This window comes from Hipposideros armiger, unplaced genomic scaffold (genome assembly GCF_001890085.2).
Source record: "Hipposideros armiger isolate ML-2016 unplaced genomic scaffold, ASM189008v1 scaffold_491, whole genome shotgun sequence".
NCBI lineage: Eukaryota > Metazoa > Chordata > Mammalia > Chiroptera > Hipposideridae > Hipposideros > Hipposideros armiger.
In genome coordinates this window covers 1,040,919-1,064,410 of record NW_017731841.1, presented here as the reverse complement: position 1 = coordinate 1,064,410, position 23,492 = coordinate 1,040,919, and the positions used below count along the sequence as shown (strand labels likewise).

Here is a 23,492-nt window from a genome sequence, read left to right as displayed (position 1 = left end):
ACTGAGGGTGCAGCTCACTGGCCCATGTGGGAATTGAACTGGCAACCTTGTTGTTCAGATCATGCACTCTAACCAACTGAACCACCCAACCGCCCTCAAAGATGGTTTTTAATGTCTCCTAACTTCTTTCAAAAGCCTTTCCTTCAGTTGCTGTTGTTTTTTTTTTTTTTTTCACTCAGAATAGAAAAAAGAAATTCTATGGTTTGGGGATAGTCCACAATTTACAATTTTCCACAGCTCTCATTTTCCAATCACCATAATGAAAATAATATAAGTATATAACTGATATTTAAATAAATAACTCCTCAGCTCAGCAAATTTCTGGATATAGAGTAAACCCATTCTTTTCTCTCTGAGCTGCTTCCTGTTCACCCTTAACCTTGTTTTGTGACCAAACTCTGAGCTACAACAGAAAGTTACCTCTGGGTGAGTTACCTTGAAACAGTGTTACTTACCCCTCTCCCAAAAAATTTTCTGGCCCAAACTTTGGGTCAACCTTTTTTGCTTTTCAATCCTGAACTATGTATAAATAAGCCTTTCCAGTTTTCTTAAACAAGTGAGTTCTGGAAAGTGGAGCCATGGAGTCCCTTGAATGTATAATCAGGAGATTGCACTTTATCTAAGGGCAGTGGGAGCCCACAAAAGTTTTGTTAAAAAACAGCTGTTTGAAATCTAATCAACATACAATATACTGCACATATTTAAAATGAAAAATATAAGTTCAACATATGTAGGGACTCAAAAACCATCACCAACCAAATAAATGGACACAGCCGTCACCCATAGAAGTTTCTATCTGCCCCTTTGCAGCCCTCCTGTTTGCCCCTCTCCTTCCATTGTAACCACCGACCTGCTACCTGTAATTATAGCTTGTATTTTTTTAAATTTTATCTAGATGTAATTATACAGTATGGATACATTTTTTTCTGCTTCTTTCATTCAGCGTAATTAATTTGAGATTCGTCTGTGTTGTAGCATGCTATCGCTAGTTCATTCTTCAATTTTGCTAAGTAGTATTTCTTTACATTGATATACTACATTTATTTATCTATTCTATTTTTTTGCCAATAATTAAAACTTTATTGAAAAATGACACCAAAGTAGGAGATTACTTTTGTGTACTTTACAAAATTAAACATAATTACACTTTCATGGTAGATTAACTAGAATTACTGAATTGGCAATGATTTCTGCAATAGAACCCAAATTCAGAAAGCTATGTGGATCATTTCATGTTGCTTTCTTCAATTTTATTTAATTAATTTATTAATTTATCTATTTTATTTTAAAATCCTTTTTAGCTGAACCATCCTGCTACCTGTTGGCAGCTCAGCAGCTACTCAAGCTCCAGCCAGGACTCGAACCACTGTTGCTCAGAGCTCAAACTCTTGAGCAAGCTCTTAACCAACTGAGCCACTCGGCTAGCCCTGTTGCTTTATTCTAAATGAGCACCTTTCTGTGAGTCTGGCTTTTCCTCCTGTCAGCTGGCACAACACTACTGAACCTACATTAAGAACCACCCTCTGAGCATGGCTGAACACCACTATGATCTGATAGCAACCTGGACATTTTACTTCCATAAAATAAGAATTTGGACTTTGAACTAGTCATTTCTTTTTATGATTTTTACTTTCCTCTTTCAAGGATGGATGTAGCAAATCTCTAGCCAAAGGTTGATATTGACCTTTTCACAAGCCCACCCATCCAGATCTCTCTATATTAACCTTTAGTGGGCATATGAGTTCTGGCCAGCTTGGGGCTATTACAAATAAAGCTGCTATGAATATTTGTGTACAAATCTTTGTATGGATATATTCCTTTTGTTTTTTTCTTTTGGATAAATACCTAGGAGTGGAATAACAAGATCGTACAGCAGGTATATGTTTAATGTTTTAAATAACTGCCAATCTGCTTTCCAAAGTGGGTGTATGATTTGACATTCCCCGCAAGAGTGCATATGTGTTCCACCACCTCCTCACCAATACTTGGTATGGTTGGTTTTTAAAAAAATTTAGCCATTCTGATAGGTAGTATCTCATTGTGGTTTTAATTTGCATTCTCCTAATGACTAATGATGTTGAGCATCTTTTGATGTGATTGTTTGCCATTCATGTCTTTTTTGGTGAAGTGCCTATTTAAATCTTTTGCCTATACTTTTTAATTGGGTTGTTTTTTTATTATTGAGTTTCTCAATATAGTTATATATTTTTCAATATATAGATAGTTTTTATATATTCTAAGTACAAGTTCTTTATTAGATATATATTCTTGCAAATATTTTTCTACCAGTCTGTGGCTTGTCTTCTCATTCTCTAAAAGTATCTTACAAAGAGCAGAATTTTTTAATTCCCGTGAAGTCCAGTATATTAAATTGTTTTTTCATGGATCATATTTTTGGTGTTATATCACGGAAATCTTTGTTTGACCCAATATCACATCACAAAGATTTGCTTTTATGATTTCTTCTAGAAGTTTTATGTTTTAACAGTTTTACATTTAGGTCTCTCGTACATCTTAAGGTAATTTTAAATATGGTTTAGGAATATGACTCATCCTGAATTAATTTTTATATAGTGTGTGAGGTACAAGTTAAAGTGTTTTTTCACATATGAATATCTAACTGTTGTAGCACCATTTGGTGACAAAACTACCCTTTCTTCACTGAATCGCCTTTTCATATTTGTCAAAATCAGTTGTCTATATATGTGTGGACCCACTTATGTACCCCCTCTTCTGTTCCATGTATCTATTTGTCTATCCTGACAGTGATGCCACATCGTCTTGGTCAGGGGTCTGCAAATGACAGCCCATGGGCCAGCTGTTTATTGTGTAAAGAAAGTTTCATTGGAACAAAGACCCCCCATTCATTTATATATTGTCTTTGTCTGCTTGCCCACTATAATGGCAGAACTGAGGGGTGATGACAGAGACCACATGGCCCACAAGCCTAAATTATTTCTATTTGATCCTTTAAGGAAAAAAATCTGCCAACTCTTGGTCTTGATTGCTGCAGCTTTGCAATAGGAGTGTTAGTCCTCCTTTTATTCTTCTTTTTTAAAGTTATTTTGGTTATTCTGGATCTGTTGCATTTCCATATGAATTTTAGAATCAATTTGTCAATTTCTACCAAAAAAGCCTGCTGGGGTTTTGAATGAGGTTGTGTTGAATCCATAGATCTATGTGAGGAAGAATTGACAACTGAGTTTTCCAACCCTTGAACAAGTTATATCATTTCATTTATTTAAGTTTTCTGTAATTTTTCTCAGTATAATTTGTAGTTTTCAGTGTACAAGTCTCACACACCTTTTCATTTCAGTTTCTAATTGTTGCTGGCGTATAGAAATAGAGTTTATTCACATATACTGATCTTGCATCCTGCAACCTTACCAAACTCACTTATTAGTTCTAATAATTCTTTCATAGATTCCATCAGATTTTCTACATAGATGATCATGTCAAATGTAAATGAAGAAATAAAGACATTTTACTTCTTGTTTTCCAACATGGATGACTTTTATTTTATCTATCTATCTATCTATTATCTATCTATCATTTATTGATTGATTGATTGGTTGATTTTGCCTATTTATTTTGAAACTGGTTAGAATCTGAATAGATGTGGTGAGAGCAGATAGCCCTTTCTTCTTCCCGATTTTAGGGTGAAACTATTCAGTCTCTCATAATTAAGTATGGTGGTAGCAATAGGTTTTGCAAATGCCCTTTGTCAGGTTGAGGAAGTGTCATTGTATTCTTAGTTTACTAAAATTTTTTTCTTATCAGAAATGAATGGTGGACTTTCCCAAATACTTTCACTGATCTGTTTAAATGATTATATATATATAGTTATATATATATATATAGTTATATATATATATAATATATCTTATATATATAACTATATATATATATAACTATATATATATATATATTTAAGTTTGTTATTATGGTGAAGTGTAAATAAAAACTGGTTGATTTTGAATGTTTAATCAACTTTGCATTCTTGGGATAAGTCCTAATTGTGTTATCTGTTATATCGTTGGATATATCATATTTTGTCATGTATAATATGTACCCATGTTTTTGGCCCAAACTTTCAGGGAAAAAATCTTGTTTTAATTTTTTAATTCAAATTTTTATTTGTTTGCATTTAGGTACTTGTTTTTTGTATTATAAAGAAATTTTAGCATGTATTTTTTCACATATTATGGTACAAGAAATTTTATGTAACAAATAATTACAAAACACAAGGACAGACACAAGGTACAACAAGTTTTATGTACCAGTAACAAATTTATGATATTTACACATCATAGAAGGTCAAGAACTTTCATCATTGCAAGTTCGTCATAAATTCAACAAAACTGATTATTGTATTCCAGGATATTATTTTGCATACGGATATCATTATTGATTTCTAGAGTTACACTTTTAACTGGTAAGCATAAATAAAAGAATTAAAAACATTTATATAGATACAGAATTAGTACTACCCATGTATAGTGTACATCTTTAGTTTTCCCTCACAAATTTGGGCAAAAAAAGTATACATTTACACTGTAAAATATGGTACTTTGCTGAATGTTTGTTTAAAGTTTTTGCATATGTATGTATGAGGGATATTGGTCTTTGACTTTCTTTCCTAGGAATGTTTTTATCTTTATTTTTTTATATCACAGTAATGTTGGCCTCATAGAATGAATCAATTTTTTTGGAAAAGTGTGTGAATTGGTACCATTTCTTTCTTAAATGTTTGATGGTATTCACCAGTGAACCACTGAAGTATCTGGGCCTGGAGTATGTGTATGTGTGTGTGTGTGTGTATGTGTGTGTGTGTGTGTGTGTGTGTGTGTGTTTCTTTAACCAAAAATTCAAATTCTTTTATAGATATGAGGCTATTCTGCTTATTTATTTCTTCTTGAGTGAGCTTTGGTCATGTGTGTCTTTCAAACAATTTATCCAAATCATCTAGGTAGTTGAATTTATTGGCATAAAGCCATCCATAATACTCCTTTTTAATCTTTTTAATGTTTGTAGAAACTGTAGTAATGGCATCTCACCTTTCTCATTCTTAATATTGGTAATATGTATCTGCTTTTATTCCTGGTCTTTCTGGGTAGAGGTTCATTAATTTTATTGATTTTCTCAAAGAACCATCTTTTGATTTCATTGATATTCTTTATTTTCTGTTTTCTATTTCATTGAATTCTGTCCTGGTGTTTCTTATTTCCTTCACTTACTTTTCCAGTTTCTAAAGGCAGAAGCTGAGGTACCTTCCTTCTTTTCTAACATAGTTGTTGAATCCTGTCAATTTCCCTCTCAATATTATTTTCACAATATCCTATAAGTTTTGATATGTTGTGTTTTCAGTTTTATTCAGTTACAAAAATCTGTCCAAAATTTCTTTTTATTTCTTCTTTGATCTATAAATTGTGTTTTTTACTTTCCAAACATTGAGGGTTTTCTGTTATTAGTTTATATTTTAATTCCAACATGTTTGTACGAGTATGGTGTACTAGTTTTCTATGGCTGCTATAACAAATTACCACAAGCACAATGGCTTAAAACAGCACAAATTTATTATCTTTTAGTTCAGTAGTTCAGAAGTCTGGCACGGGTCTCACTGGGCCAAAGTCAAGGTGTCAGCAGGGCTACATTCCTTTCTGGAGGCTCTAAGGGAGAATGTTTCCTTGCCCTTTCTAGCTTCTAGAGGCTGCCCACATTCCTTGGTTCATGGACCTCTTCCCCCATCTTCAAAACCAGAAATGTTGGGTCGAATCCTTTTCAAGCTGCCATATCTCTGGTTCTGTCGCTCCTTTCATCTTCTACTTATAAGTAAACCATGATAATTACATTGCGATGACATTGAGCTAGGATAATCCCCGATCTTCAGGTCAGCTGATTAACGACCTTAATTCCCTTTTTTCCATGTGATCTAACATATTCACAAGTTGCCAGGATTAGAATATAGACATCTTTGGGGAGTGACTATTCTGCCTACTACATATAACTTGAATTTTTAAAAATTTATTGAGACTTATGGCCCAGAACATTGTCTTGTTTTCATAAATGTTTCATGTGCACTTGAAAGGTATGTGTATTCTGTTGTTGTTGGGTGGAGTGTTCTATAAATGTCAATTAGATCAAGTTAGTTGATAATGTTACTTGAGACTTCTATAAACTTACTGCTTTTCTATCCACTTTTGCTATAAATTATTGAAAGAGTAGTATTGAAATCTCTGACTTTTTTGTCGATTTCTCCTTGTAGTTTATCAGTTTTTGCTTCATATGTTTTGAAGCTCTATTATTAAATGTCTAAACATTTAGGACTCTTGATTAATTTACTCCATCATTATGAAATGGTCTTCTTTACCCATGGCAATATTCTTTGCCCTGAAATCTATCTTGCCTGATATTAATAGAGCCACTCCAGGTTTCTTTAATCTAGTGTTAGCACAGCATATCTTTTTCCATCGTTTTTAAACTATCTGTGTCTTTAAGGTTTTGTTTGTTTGTTTGTTTGTTTGTTTGTTTAAGATTTATTGGGGAATCGGGGAAGGGGAACAGACAAGTTGCTGTCCTTTTGTTCTTACGTCTAGTTGTGGAGGATGTTGCTTCACTGGCCCATTTTGGTATGTGATCATTGCGTTCTTCCTGAGTGAGGCAATCGCTCGCCTGCCATTGGATGGCTGCTCATGGCGGCTCATGGCTGCTCATGCTGGTTGCCAGCCACTTGCAGTAGCTTACAGCAGCCCACTGCAGCCCCACTGCAGCCTATGCTGTTGCCGGCAACTCATGGCAGCTCAGCTCCAGGTCAAGCTGTTGTTCACCACCTTAGTTGTAGAGGGCACAGCATCACCGGCCCATGTGAAATCCCAAGCTGCTCAGAGCTCGCGCTCCCAAGCCAATTCTTAACCAACGAGCCACTCTGCTGGCCCTGTGTCTTTAAGTTTAAGTTGTCTGTTTTATATGCAGCACATTTAGGTATTCCTTTTTATACACTATGACAATGTCTTTTAATTGGGCTGTTTAAATCACTTACATTTAATGTCATTATTAATATGTTTTTGCTTAAATATAATATCTTATTATTTATTTTCTATTTGTCCCAACTGTTTTTATTCCTCTTTATTCTTTTCCTGATCTCTTTAAGTTAATTAAATATGTTTATGATTTTATTTTATCTTCTTTGTTGGCTTATTAGCAATAACTCTTTGCTTTGTTATTTTGTGTTTGTTCAGGGTTTATGCATTTTTTAACTTACAACAATCTAGCTTCAAGTGATATTATACTACTTCACATATAGTATAAAACATTATGATAGTATACTTACAAACTATGCTATTGTTGTCATACATTTTACATATATAATACATATGTTATAACCCCTACAATACATTGTTATTATTTTTGTTTATATTAATATTTTTTATTGTTACTATTTTAAATTTATCTTTTAAAGACATTTAAATAATAAGACAAATATCTTACATATTTATCCATGCAATTAACATTTCTGATGTTTTTAAATATTTTGTGTGGATTCACATGGTATGTGGATTCAACTAGTATCATTTTTCTTCTGCCTGAAAGGACTTTAATATTTTGAGTGCAGGTCTGCTGGTTATGATTTTTTTTTAGCTTTTTATGTCTGAAAAATCCTTTATTTCACCTTAGTTTTTAAAGACTTTTTTCTGGGTATAGAATTCCAAGATGATTTTTTTGTGTTTTGCTTTTAAGTATTGAAAATATTTTGCTCCACTATCTGTTTGCTTTTTTTTCTGATGAAATATTTAAAGCAATTCTTACCCTTGTTCATATGTAGCATAGCATAACTCTTCCCCTGACTGTTTTTAAGATTTATCTTTTTTTTTTTTTTTTAAGATTTTATTGGGGAATTGGGGGAGGGGAACAGCGCTGGGGAATCAGAGAAAGGGGAACAGAGAAGTTGCTGTTGTTTTGTTCTTCAGTCTAGTTGTGGAGAATGTTGCTTCACTGGCCCACGCTGGCACCATCATTGCACTCTTCCCGGGCGAGGCAGATCAGTCGCCGGCCTCTGGACAGCCGCTCACGGTGGCTGCTGGCCACTCACGCTGGCTGCCAGCTACACATGGTAGCTTATGGCAACTCGCTGCAGCAGGGACTGCAGCCTATGCTGTCGCCGGTGACCCACAGCAGCCCAGCTCCAGGTCGAACTGTTGTTCAGCATCTTAGCTGTGGAGGGCAGTGTCACTGGCCCTCATATGTGGGATCCAAACCGGGGCTCTCTGGCATCCCAAGCCAGTTCTTAACCAATGCGCCACTCGGCCATTGATGGTTTTGATCAACTTAATTATGATGCACCCTAGTGTGGTTTTAGTTATGTATCTTGTGCTTGGAGTTCATTGATATTCTTGGTTTGGTGTGTTTATAGTTTTATTCAAACTTGAAAAAATTTTGGCCATTATTTGTTAAGATATTTCTTTCACTCTGTTTCTTTCTTTTGGAAATTTCAATTACACTTATGTTAGACTACTTGAAGTTGTTTCATAGATCACAGATGCTCTTTGCATTTTTTTATTCTTGTTTGTCTCTATTTTATTTTGTATAGCTTGATTGCTATGTCTTCAAGTTTACTAATTTTTTTTTTTGTAATGTCTACTCTGTTGCTAATCCTAGCCACTGTATTTTTTTTTAAATCTCAGACATTGCAGTTTTATTCTGGAAGCCCAGTTTGGGTGTTTTTATATCTTCCATATCTCTAATTAACTTTTTGAACATACTAAAGACAGTTTATAACAACTGTCTTACTATCCTTTTCTGCTGATTCTAACATTGTGTGTCAGATCTAGGTTGATTTTAGTTGATTAACTTTTCTTCTCATTATGAGTTGTATTTTCCTGCTCCTTTAAATGTGTGGTAATCTTTCATTGGATGTTAGACAATGTTAATTTCATCTTATTGGGTGCTCGATATTTTAGTATTCCTATAAATATTCTTGAGATTTATTCTGAGTTGTAGTTGAGTTACTTGAAAACACTTTGATTCTTTAAGGTCTTGCTTTTACAGTTTTTTAGGTGGGTCCATATTTAATTTAAGGTTAATTTTTCCCCACCACCAAGGCAAGTCCCTTCTGAATACTGTACCTAATGCATTGTAAATTGTAAAGCTTCGCAACCTGCCTAAAGGGAACAGGCACTATTTCTGACCCTGTGTATATGAGTGTGGGGCACTGTTACCTCTAATTATTTCCTTAAAGTTGGGTATTTTCCTCAAAAGCATTCAGTACTCTGCTGAATACTCAAGCAGGGCCCTCTGCATATCTCTAGAGCTCTCTCCGGGACCAGCTTTCTCCTCTCTGGCATTCTGTCCTGTGAACTCTAGCTGCCTTAGCTCCCTGGACTTTCAGGACCATCTCAACCCAAGGAGTCTTCCAGGGTTTCTTGGGTTTCTCTTCTCTGCATCATGTCCTAGGAATTCTCTTAAGGCATTAAACAGGCACAATTATAGAGTTTACCTCATTTGTTCCCATTTATCAGAGATCACTGATCTTTGTTGCCTGATATTGATTGTCTCAAAGCTGTTGTTTCAAATATCTTACCTGATTTTTTAAAAGTAATGGTAAATCTGGTTCTTGTTCTTGTAATAATCCTTCATATTCATGAATTTTCTTGTTCTTCACCTTGGACAGAAACAGAACTACCACAAAGTTTCTCCTTAAGCACAAGTATGAAGACAAATGCAATCTTTAAAAAACTTCCAGAGTCTGACGGGGTGGCTCAGTTTTTAAGAGCATGAGCTCTGAGCAACAGGGTCACCGATTCAATTACTACATGGGCCAGTGAGTTACGCCCTTAACAGCAAGGTTGCCAGTTCGACACCCATATGGGATGGTGGGCTGCACCCCCTTCAACTAAGCTTGAACACGGCACCTTGAGCCGATCAGCCACGAGCTGTCATCCGGCAGCCGGATGACTCTGTTGGTTAGAGTGCGTGCTCTTAACAACAAGGTTACAGTTTCTACTCCCTCGTGGGATGGTGGACTACGCTTCCCTGCAACTAGATTGAAAGCGGCGACTGGACTTAGAGCTGAGCTTGCGCCCTCAACACAAAGATTGAAGGACAACAACTTGACTTGGAGCTGATGGGTCGTAGAAAAACACAATGTTCCCCTTCCGCAATTCCCCAACACTGTTCCTGTGGGGAAGCTACCCACAATGAGACCGATGATGAAAAGAAGTACACAGTGATGTGTGAGTGGAGGGACTTTGCCCGATGCAAAGACCTTGAAGGTTGTTCGCATCTTCCTTTTATTGAGGGAGACAAACAAAGCCCTATTTTGGATTTGTGTAATAAGGGTATGCGGGGGGTAAGCAATCAGTCCATAGAGAGCCTCCTTGTTCTGTCTTGACTTCTGCTTACTCTCTACTATCTGTCCTCGGCCTGCGTACGTACTGTCCCTTTCCTGTCTCATTCCTTAAGCCGTTGCCATCCACCTTCGGCTGACACATACCCAAGTTGCTGTCCTGCTCTGACCTTTCAGAGCAGGTGCCCTACAACATTGCAATCCAGTACTGTGTCCCTACAGTTCCCCTCCCCAATTCCTCAATAAAAAATTTAAAAAAAAACAAAATAAAAAAACTTCCAACTGGTAACTCTATAGGACAACAAAAGAAGCACAAGTTGGGAAGCTCGGAGTGCCTCCAGGATCATAGGTTATTTTAAAGTCATTCTGCTCCCACTGGTATCCTCCCACCTGTGATTCTGAGCAAGTAAATTACATAAAGTCATGGCCCACTTGCAATAAGCCCAAGGATTGTGATTCCCGTCTCCTCTGAACTCGGGGCTTCAACTTGAACAGTACTCACCACGTTAGACAAGGCCATGTTGCTTATGAGCAAAGCCCTCCTACCAGCTGCCTACCCAGCATGCTCTTCCTGTACCCATGCTTTGAACCATACCTCTTCTTCAAGGTGGGCTCCACTGTAACTTCCACCAGGAAGCTCTCTCTGACAAAAAGGTGGATTAGGTGGCCCTCCCCTCAATTCCTGTGCCTTGTTTAATTATATAACTTATTGCACTACATTATAATAAGCTATGGGCATGTCTGGATCCCCAAACAGAGAACTCTATGACCACAGGAACAGGTCTTCAAACACTTTGCAGCCTCCACACCTAACACAAAGCCAGTCCAGAACAAGCAGCAGGAAAGATTTACTCAGTAGCTTGGTAATGGAATGAATGGAGAAATAAACAAGGGAAGTTGGCCTCTGTGTCTCCTATTCATCCTCTGGCTCCATCAACTTCCTGTGGCTCTGGGTAACTTTCCTGTTTAATCTAACAGTGCCCCTGGGACCTGATCCAGCCCCTGGTAAGGCTGAAGGGAAAACCAGATAGTCCTTAGTTTCAGGAAGGTGACTGAGTCCATGGCTGACTTTTTCCCTGATAAAATTCTCCTGGGAACATTGATGCAGAAACATCCTGGCCATCAAATCTCCTCTGTGAAGGAACCTTTGCTTTTCTCTCTCCCCTTCCAAGTCTGAAGGTTTAATAATGATAACAAAAAAAGGACATATGATTGTCCATCTGTGACAATAAGAGGGGAATAGCTTCTGAGGCCACAGGCCTGTGTCTTCCTAGTCATGTGTTTCATGGCCAGTATCTCGTTCTATCCCATGTGCCCCTATGAGGAAGCTGCAGCATGCAGGAGTTAAGTCACTTACCTAAGGCTACACAGGAGCTCAGGGAAGGATATCACTATAACCCTGATAGCTAAGATTCCTGGCCTGTGGGCCATGGACCTGGGGATACAGAGGTATAGGAGGACACCTCATAACACTGAGGGAGGCTTTCTTTGTGGATGGGAGCTCAGAGTAATTGCAAATGGCCTATGAATCCATATTTGCTCCAAGAATTGTCTCTATTCTGAACAAATAACGTCACACACATCTACTTGTTGCTAATTTTTCCAACCAAAATAGTTGAATGTTATTTTGGTAAAGAGGTATAAATTCATTTAAAAAGCACACGTCATGCTTTTTTATTTCATTATATATTCTATCAAACCCTGTGCCCTGTGGTTCACAGTCCAATTTTCATTAATCTTTAAGCATTAGGTGTGCTGGAACTGAGATGGGGTTTAGCCACTCCTAGCTTTGCCCTCTGTTTTGGGGGCAGAAGTGAGTCCCAAGGACACAGTGCAGGTAAGAAGGAGGGGTAGCTACCATCCCTCCCTTGAGTGTCAGGCAGACTCTGCCCAGGTGCTGCCTACGTCCCCACCTCCACCCCCAACCTTGCCTGTTCATGCATCAGGAAAACCACAGACTTGAGTTCTTTCCATTTTCTAGTGGTTTGGATACCTTGGCTAAGGGCCTATTCTCCCAGCTTGCTCTGTTCCACCAGGTTGTCACTACACACCTGGGGAGCTATCAGAATGCATCACACTTGATACTTGGATGCTTCCTGCAGAAATTCCTGACCCTTGCTCCAGGGGTAAAGAGCCAAGAATGGATTGAGCCCTGTCCCTGAAAACCATTCATAGACTGTCCCAAGAACAACATAGAGCCTTTTGTCATGCCCTACCCAGATCTGAACCTTCTGGGCACCAGGACACACAGCAAGGCAGCAGAGTGTGGCAGTGGGGAGAGGGGTTTGGGGACGGACAGAATACTCATTCTGCTGAGATGGGTGAATTTCTTAATATCTCTGTACCCCAATTTCTTTATCTGTAAAATGGGGACAATAATATATTTACTTTAATGGGCCTTGGAAAGGATTAAAAAAAAAACAAACAAAAAAACCATGTCAAGTGCCTGGCCCCATGTCAGCTAAATGATTGTCTCTCATCTGAGGTTCATTCCCTGTGTCTGCCTTTGCAGAGCACACCCTGGATGTATCCTGGTGTCCTGGGTCCACTCAGCCACATTTCTGCTAGTGAGGAGAGCACCTCCAGAGGGGAGTAGGGAGATAGAGGCGACTGCGGAGTGGGAAGTGAGGACGACAGGCGTACGTGTGTACATGAGTGTGCATATGTGTGTACAGAGGAAGCAGGCCCACGGATGCAAATTAAAGGCCTCAAGAATGTTTCTGTCTAATGTCCCAGATTCCACCATTCTTTTGAGTTCTTCTGACTTAAGCCATCTTTAAAATGCAAATGTTCCTGGGAGTGCTGACAAATCAAGCTCCTCAGTTTTAGTGTGAACGTTTTCATTGTTTTTCACTGTTTCATCACCCTAAGAGTGATGAAAGTGGGTTTGGGGAAGGACAGGGGAACATTAAGTTTAGGGTCAGGGAAGGAAAAGTTCAAGGTGAGAGGGAGATGGGGTGCAGAAGACAAGCTGGACCAATCTTACAGGGTGGTACTCAGGTGCGGGGGTGAGAATCCGGGATCTTTTTTTCCTAGGAAGGTGGTCAGGAAGGGTTTCGAAGGAGAAAATACCCCACCCCAGAGTCAGAAAAATTAGCGCCAGCAGATGGCTTGAAGCTGTGTGTAAACTGTGCACTGTTCTCTAAACTTCTAGCATTTCTATGGTGTGAGCAGTCACAGGAGAGCCACAGAGCACACACCTGCTCCCTGTGAGTCGGAGCCTCTCTCATGGGCCCCAGTGAACTCAGAGGGCTGTTGGCCAGGCTTCCTGAACACCAGCTGCCCTGGACCCTTCGGATCACGTCACTCACTCCCACCTCGGAGCCTTCACACCTGCTCTTGTTTCCTCTTGATCCTTCCAGGTCTTTCTTGGGCTTCTCCTTGGCTCACATGTCACCTCCTCAGAGAGAACTTTCTGGTTCCTCCCATCTGAAACAAGCTTCCTCTCCCACCAAAGTACCTTCTTCCTCTTCTTCATGGCTCCGATATAATTTGTAGTTAGGGATTCATCTGCTTTGGGGGGATTGTACTTCTGGGATATTCACCAAGGCCCAGTGAAGAACAGGTCCAGGGCAGGTCTCAGGGAGACAACCTGCTGCCCGCCTTCTTAAACAGAGCTGAGGAGACATAGGGCTCAAGGAGGGACTCTGAACAGAACCCCAGAGAGCAGCTGGGCCTGCAGGGTGGTGGGTTGCACCCAGGGACCCCGCAGCATAGGTTGGTTGTCCATGGAGCTGCATAAGCCTCCCAGCACATAGACATAGCCTAGAAAAAGAAAGAGAATTCCAAACTAACTCGATCCATTCAGGATTTGCCCTTCCAATGAAATGAAGTTTCAAAATAGAAATTAATGTGAATTATACAAAATTAAAGTTACATTTTTTGCACACCTGGGATTGAGAGCTTGAAATTCATGCCTATCTCAATTCCTTATTCGGCTATGATCTATATCCTGCACTTGACCATAAGGGCAGGGAAGTTGCTCTGATCATAAGCACTGCATTTCTGGGCAAGCACCATGCCTGGCACATAGTATGTACTTAATACATGTTTGTTTTTGGGGTTTGTGTGTGTGTGGCTACATGGGATGGATAAACAGCAATAGGCTCCCCCCTCTGCATGTCTACCACCCTGAGCAGATTTCCTTGTCCCTTGGGAAGTATCCCTTCCCTCCAACATGGGCCAAGGCATGTCCAAACCCCTCTCCAGGCCTGTTTCCTGGGAAGCTGCCACAGGGGTTTGCCCCGGCTATGGTGCCTGAGGCCTCTGAGACGCAGGAGACAGCTTGGGTCAGCTTTTCTCTTCGTTCCCAACATCAAGGCAGGCTAAGCAGACACTTGGCAGTCACCATGGCCAGGCCAGGTTTGCTAGAACAAGGGGCCAAGGCCAAGCCAAGGAATATGTCAGGAGAGATTACAGGGTTCTGGGGTGGGGGAGATAGGCACACAAAGAGAGCACCCCATGGCTCCTGGGAGCGTGCTGAGCTCCAAGTCCACATGTCAGGCTGTGCTGCCCATCAAGGTGAGAGCTCCTGCCAAGGGCAGAGAAGTGGCAGAAGGAGGCTAGGCGGGCCCCAGTGCCACCTCGGAAACAAGCAAAGTGGTCATAAAAGCCACCAGCACATGCAAAAGGCTGGGTGGTGGCATGGAGTGTGCGTGGTTCCCAGCCCTGAGACTTGAGGCAGGTGCCTTTAGCTCTCTGAGCCTCCATTTCCTCAACGCTAAAACGCCACCCTTCTCTCCTCTGCCTTGTGATGTCGTGGCTGAGAGTGCAGCCACTTTCCTGTGTTGCCAGGGGGGTCTATATTAGGTTCAGCCAATAGGAGGCGCTAGAGGGAGGCTGCAGAGCTCGGGGAGGAGGACAAGACTTGCTTCACCGTGTCTGCTGCTCCATTCTGTAAGCAACCGCCTCCAGCAACTCTTCTTCAACCCTGCCTCAGCAGTTGCTTCCTGCAGCAGCAGCGGAATCCAGTCTACAGTTTTTCCACCTTCACAGAACCAGCAGCCTCTTGGTGCTGCATCTCAGGACAAACCCCAGACGAGAAACCTCTCTTCCTCCCAGGCTCCAGAGGTCTGAGCTTCAGTTCCACGGGTCCTCTCCTCCAAGCTCTTACATTTTAATAATTCTAATCACTTCCCTCCTTCCCCTAGCCCTAGGATAGTAGCTGCTTCCAGCAGTCATTATCTCCGCAATAACTTAGTTTTCTTCTTGCTTTTTCAGTTACCTAACTAACAGCTTTATAACCTGGTTAACATTTTTTATGTTAATTTCTCTTTGTGAAAATGATGGGACATGGTTTCTATATCCTGATAAGGTCCTGGCTGATCCATTAGGCTAGTGAAAATATTATTGTTCTTATTGCATTTTGAGGATGAGATTAGATGGTTTTTACATGGTACCTGGAATATAAGAAGTCTTCAATTCATATTATTCTTTCCCTTGGCTCTGCAACACTCTTAGAGTCATATGATGCCAATTTATTTTTTAAAATCTTACTTTTTTTTTTTTTCCTACTGAAATGTTCAAGAGCACAGGTTTGGAGATAAATAAAGCCGTTTGAATCCCAGGTCTGCTACTTATTAGCCATAGAGCCTTGGACAACTTTCTTCACTTCTTGACGCCTCATCTATCAAGTGGAATTGATAATAACAGCACTTATCTTATAGGGTTGCTGTAAGGATTATATGAGGTAATGTTTGCAGACAGTGGCATACAGCAGCACTCAGAAAATTATAGCTGTGAACTCTTTTATTTGTTTATTATTTCATGGACACATCAATCAAATCTTATCAACTAAATCATCAGTTGTTTGAGAATAAGTTCTGTCACTTAGTTTTCTATAATTCCACAACCAACCTTAAGCCTCAACAATACCTATTACAATGTTAGGCACATATTACAGGCATTTAGAGTTGGGGAAAGCTCATCTTAGAGTTGCAAAGGGATTTTAGACATCATTTAGTGTAACTCTGGTAGCTGTTGTACCATCTTTACAATGTAACCACCAAATGTATGTACAGGCTCCAACTGGAAAAATGTTCTTCTTTAAGTAGAACTATCTATCTCTCTATAATGTCCCCTTAACCGAAGGTCCATCTTTTGGGGTCACACAGACAAGTCTATTTATTTCCTTTCTCATGATCAGGTATCTGAAGGGGATAGCCATATTGTCCCTAAAGCTTCTCTTCTCCCTCTTAAATGTTTCTGGTAGTTACTTCAACCATTACTTGGAAAGCATGATTTTGACACGCCTCTCCTTCCTAAACACACTTCACAGATGAGTGTCTGTTAAAACCCTGGTGTCCAGAGCTGACGCAATGCTGCACCCAGGGCTGACCAGAGTAGAGGGGAAAGGATCATCACCTCCTATGGTCAAAGTGCTCTGCTCTCTTTGATGTGGACTAAAATCACAATCTTCTAACCCTTTTTTAGGGAGCCATGCCCCACTTCTTTTGCACTTCCAGTCAATTAAAACTTCTATATCAGTCCAGGCTATTATTGGTGAGCAACAGAAAATATCTGTAGCTGACTTATGCAAATAAACAAAAATAGGAAACGCACCGGGAATTCTTAGAAGATGGTAGTGACATTTTTTATTCTTCCCAAATTGTCCCACATAAACAGAACAACCAAGATACCAAAACTAAAGACCCATAGACAGCATCTACAACAAAACTAGATGATAAGGTCTCCCCAAGAATCTTCTAATATGAGTGGCTGGGAACAACCCACTGGTAGCTACAAGAACTGCATAGTATCTACATCTGTACAGAAGAAAGTATAGGCAGGTAACTGGGCTTCTGATGCCCATATGGACAGAATAACCCAGAGTCAACAGTGTGAACTAACTGGAAAGCACTCTGGGCCAATCTGAGAAGAGCAATCAAAAGCGGGAAAGCTTTGAAGGACCTCTGGATCATTCATAGGGCTGAACGCAGTAAGATCATGATATAATAGAGCTGATGGCACTGGAACAGAATGGGCCCTATAAACTCACGACATTTAACAAACCAAAGCCTTTTTTCCAAAACAAGAGTCCACACTGAGAAGAAAGGCTGGAGTAGAATACAAATTGAAGAGGACAGGGACAATAGAAGCAAAGGAAAATGAAGGTCCAGATAAAAATAGAGGAGAGGAACAGAGCAGACAGATCTCAGAAAGTAGAAGGCCATGTTTTTAATCACTGTGAAAACAACATAAGAGGGAGCGCTACAGAAATGAAGCTGAAAAAGCTATTCTAGCACACATTTCCACGCTAAAAACAAGAAATGCATTGTATTAAAAAGTGAGCAATAGAAAAAAAATCAGTTAAATCCCACAGGAAGCTTATTCTAAGGAAAGAAGGTGATAAGGAGTATTATAAGAATATATGATATTAATAATATATAAGAATCAGAGAACAAATATCCTTATAGAAAATGACACATACCAAAAAGACATATAGAAGAGAGAAATCATAATTTAATATTAAGAAAAAGCTAAAATGTATCATAAAAATGATTTAAAATTATTAAAGAACAATATCAATTAAAAGGAAAAGATCTTATAAATGAGGTGATTGAAGAATAAATAGGAAGGCTTGAAAAGAGAAATGACAGAACTCAGGATGTAATTAGAAAAAAAGAAAAAATTATTTAAAAAAATTAAGACTACAATAGAAGAAACACAAGAAAGAACAAACACAACAATGCCTTAAGATAAACAAAAACTAAAAAGACATGGTTTAAAAATATATTTACAGAGCTAGCTGTGCCCTCCACAACTAAGATTGAAAGACAACAACTTGGCTGTTTCCCTTCCCAATTCCCCAACACTGTTCCCCTTCCTCAATTCCCCAATAAAAAAAAAATCTTTAAAAAAATTATTTTTAAAGATAAAAAAGGATTTAAAGAAATGTGATAGATATAAAATATAGTCAAAGAAATTTCAATGTATGTATAAGTGACTTTTCAAGAAGCACATGAAAGCAATGAAAAAGTACAAAAACTAAGATGTATAATTTAAGAAAACATTCTTGAAATAAAAGAATTTGTGACTACAAATTGAAAAGGCATACCACAATTCTAGGGAAAGTAACCCATATGGCCAATCTCAAGATATAGCCTAGTAAAATTATTAGGCTGTATGAAAAAAAAAAATTATTTTGGAATCCTGGCAAGAAGACCACATTACTTGAAAGGGAAATATAACCACATTGTCACCAAACTTTGATAGCAACACTTTGTGCCAGATGACAATGTAGTAACATATTTAAAATATTCAAAAAATGTGAGTCACAGGTTTTATATCAAGCTAAATTGACTTGCATGTAAAAAGACCATAGATATATTGTTAAGAAGGTGATAACTCGGAGATTATTATTCCACAAGCCCTCCTGAGGGACCATTTAAAGAATAAGCTCTCAAAAAGACTGGAAAGGCATCATGGAGTAACAAAGCAAATTTACCCTTCTACCTTAAGCAACCAAATATAAAATAATGCGTATGAAACTGTGGTTTTTCAGACATTGGACAACAGACAACATAGGACAGTGACCCCCCAAGAGGATGGAAGCAATAATGGAGCTTTCTGCATGAACTGAGGAGAAAGAGCTAAGAATTCAGGCAGGACAAGCTGGCTAAACTTAGCAGGGCAGAGTACGGAGGAGGTGAGAATTCCAAGAAGAGAGCACTGCAGAGATCTGCTGAGGGTTCTCTTCCAATCTTCAGGTAGATTACTACATGCATATATACTAAATGGCACTGAATTGTACACTTCAAGTGGTTAAAATGTGCATTTTATGCTCTGTGTATTTTTCTATCAAAAAAAAAAGCAAGACTTAACTGTATCTGTCTGTAAATATACTCTCTAAATATAAAGACACAAATAGGTTAGAAGTAAAAGCATGGGAGAAGATATATCATGCTAACACTAATCAAAAGAAAGCTGGAATGCTATATTAATATCAGACAAAATCAATTTTAAAACATGATTATAATACGATTATAATAACGTGAAAGTCATTTGTTAATGATAAAGGGTCCGATACATCAAGATGGCATTATTATCCTCAATGTTTGTGTACCTAACAACAGAGTTTAAAAATATATGAAGCAGTGGAGGGCAAGCGGTGCAAGTTGACAAGGATTGGAGAGTTCTTGAACAAAAGCTTCCCAGAGTAATTCATGAAACTTATACTTTTAAATAAATTTTTTAAAAAAATACATGAACAAAAACTGATAGAACTGAAAGAATAAATAGACAAATCCACAATTACAGTTGGATAACTTCAACACCCCTCTCTCTCAACAATTGGTAGAACAAGTAGACAGAAAATCAATAAGTATACAGATAACTTGAAAACACTATCAACCAACGTCACCTAATTGAACACCATCCAACAACTACAAATTACACTTTTTTTAAGTACACAAGAATTTACCAAAATTGGCCATATTCTGATCTATAAAAAAGTTTCAATAAATTAAAAATGTTCAGATCAGACAAGATGTATTCTCTCACCATAATAAATCAAGAATTTAATTAAATTAGAAATCTTTAACAAAGTTTTCTGGAAATTTTTCAAGTATTTAGAAGCTAAACAACATAATTCAAACCCATGGGCAAGAAAGAAATCACAATTCATATTAGAAAGTATTTTATGAAAATGAAAATGAAAACACAGAATATCAAAATTTGTGAGATGCAGCTAAAATAATGGTTAGAAAGAAATTATAGCTCTAAATGCCTGTATTAGAAAACAAAGTGGCAAATCAATGACCTTCTAACTTAAGAAACCAGAAAAGAAATAACAACTTAAGCCTAAAGTAAGAAAATGCAAGAAATAATAAAGATCAGAACAGAATTCAATAAAATAGAACAGAAAAGCAATAGAGAAAAATAATGAAATCAAAACTGGTTCTTTACAAAAATCAATAAAACTGATAAACCTCTAGCTAGGTCAATTAGAGAAAAAAAGAATGAAGACAAATTAATATCAGGATGAGAGAGATGGCATCAAGTAGGTTCTACACATATTAAAAAGATAATAAAAGAATATTAGGAACAACTCCATGCCAATACATTAAACAGCCTAGATTGAATGGCCAAATTCCTTGAAAGACACAAACTACCAAAGCCCTGTGTCTATTAAAGAAATTGAATTTGTAGTTAAAAATCCTCCCACAAAGAACACTCCAGACTCAGATAGCTTAACTGATAAATTCTATGAAACAGTTAATGAGAAATTAATACTAGCTCTGCACAAAGAATTACAGAGTATTAAAGAGGAGACAACACTTTCTATTTTACTGATACCAAAACCAAACAAAGGAATCACAAGAAAAGAAAACTACAGACTAATATCACTTATGAATATAAGTGCAAACATTCTTCACAAAATTTTAGCAAATTGAATATATATATATGTATATATATACATATATACATATATATGACAATACAGCACAACCAAGTGGAGTTTATCGCAGAAATGCAAGATTGGTTTAAAATAAATCAATTTAAAATGACATACTAAAAGACTATGAAGGAAAAACTGTGCTATTATCTCTTTAAACACTTTATTATCTATGTAGAACATCCTGAGGACGATACCAAAAAACTATTAAGACTAATAAGTGAATTAGCAAGGTTGCATGATACACAGTCAATACACAAAAATGGTTTGTGTTTCTATATACTAGGAATGAACAATCCAAAACTGAATTTTAAAAAATACTGTTTACAATAGCAACAAAAACATGAAATACTTAGGGATAGATATGACAAAAGATATATGACTGTAAACTAAAAACTACAAAACTTTACTAAAAAAAGTGAAAGAAGACCTAAATAAGTGGAGAGATAAAGCATGTTCATGGTTTTGAAGACGATATTAAGACTGACGAAGTGAGGGATACTTCCTTAAATGTATATGTCTGTATGTATGTGTATACCTTAACCTAAAGGCCAGCATCTTACTTAGTGGGGAAACACTAGAATGTTTTCCAATAAAGTTAGATACAAGATCAGAAGGTCCTTTCTCTCCACAGCTGTTTAACTCTGGAGACATTAACCAATCCAATTAAATAAGAGAAAAGCAATAGAGAAACAAAGGATTCAAAAGGAAGATCTCTATTTGCAAGTCATTTGTACATATAAGGAAAAAAAAACAGTGGAAAAACTACTACAAATAATTTAAAAATGTAGTAAAGTTGCAGTTAAAAAATAAACATACAAAAGTTGATAATACACTCTCACACACACAAATCAATAAGAAGCTATAATAGAATTAAAATCTCATTTACAACAAGGGAAAGGAAATTCCTAGGAGTACATGGCCAAATCTAGATGAAAAAAATTATGAAACACCCCTGAAAGGCACAAAAGTTAACTTACACATAAAGACATAAAATATGTGGAATTTGGACAAAGGAAAACTCTACAGGACAAACAACCCTGTTTCTTCAACAAATACAAGTAAAATTAAAAATAACAGGGTAAACTATACATTAAAGAAGACCTATGAAACACATCAATCCATTACAATGGATAGACTTATTTGCATTCCTATTCAGGTAATCGTTTGTATTTAAAATAAGAGAGCAAACGTAAACACCAGATATCAGATGACACTGAAAAACTGATGTTAGTTTTTTTAGGTGTGGTAATAATCTGGCGGGTCCTCATCTTTTACAAATATATACTGAAATACAGTTGAAATGAAAAGTCTGAGATTTGCTTCCAAATAATCCAGGGGTTGTAGAAAGTGAAGAAAAATAAATCAAGACTGGTAATTGTTGAAAGTGGGTCAACCAGGTTCATTTTACTTTTCTTATGACTTTGGTATATATTTGAAAATGGCCATGAGAAAAAGGGTTAAAACATAATAAAACTGGGGGACACACTGTGTAACTATGGACCCACCAGGCAGGCTGGAGAATTATGTCTCACCATAGAACTGCTCCGTGAGGACAAACGTCGCCAGTAACAACACTGCAGTCTCCACCTTGGCTTTGCTGGTGCCACCACTGGACACTTGATACCAGGCCCTGCCCCTCTGCGTCAGCAGTGTAACTCGCTGCAGCTGCCCCAGCTGCCAGGCGGAAGGCATCACGGTTCTGCCTCTCTGCATCACTGGCCTGTTCGCCTACAGGGGCTGGTGGGTCTGGCTGGCTGGGCCAGACTCATGGCATACCTAGCATGAAAAAAGGCTTGTTTGGGTATTTGTACTGTATCTCCATTGTTAGAGCATGTAGCCGTTACATACTATACCATATCCCTTATAACTATGGTTTGGTCTTAAATCTACAGGTAAACATACATTTAATCCTCACCATTAGTCCTTGTATAGATTTATTCCCAGTCATTTTAGTTGTCTGAAACTCATTCCCTAGTGGATTTCTCAGGCAGGTCTCATGTGAATTAGATGCCTGGAGTTCTTACAAATTCCTAAAAGTTTTCGGTCTTTACGCTTCAAGGTCAAGTTTGGCAAAAAATAAAATCCTTAGCTCACACAATCTTCCCTTCAATATCTTAAATATGTTCATCTATTGTCTTCTGGCATGAAATGCTTCTGACAAAATGTCTGAGGCCAACTTGGTCTCTTTTCCTTAGAGAAGAGCTGTCCTACAGAACTTTCTGTGCTGATGCTATTGTTTTATACGGTTCTATATCTGTGCTGTCTAATACGGTTGCTGAGCACATAAAATGTGACAGGAATTAAAGTTTTAATTTTATTTAATTTAAAAGCTATATGTGTCTAGCGACTGCCATAGTGGACAGTGCAGCCTTAGATTGACTTGATCTTTTGTCCTGGGAATCCAAAAGACTTTTCCTTTCCATTGTCGTTTGCATTTCCTTGCTCACCGTTGTTTAGAGAATGGCCTGAGAAAGACAAGCTGGCAAGGAAATTAAGGCATGTCCGAGAACTTCCCATCTTGGCTACTCATCTTTTCTCTTCATCCAGGTTGACCTGGATGTCAGAGCAGAAGAGTGACCAGAAGCAAGATAGGGTCATAAATCAGAAGCAAATGAGCAGAGCAAATAAATAGGTGAATAAATGAATGGACAATTAGTCTAGACATTGCAAAACTGTCCGTAGTCCAAGTCCACAGTGTTGCTGGCTGTGGCCTGGTGTAGTGACAACTCCTGTTGTTATGGACCTACCAGG

At 38.1% G+C, this 23,492-nt stretch overlaps 1 pseudogene; it reads right to left on the bottom strand.

The window, feature by feature from the left end:
• Positions 1-1,421: 1,421 nt before the first annotated feature.
• LOC109395873 (40S ribosomal protein S27-like pseudogene) lies at positions 1,422-22,433 on the bottom strand (annotated as a pseudogene).
• Between the last annotated feature and the right edge of the window lie 1,059 nt (positions 22,434-23,492).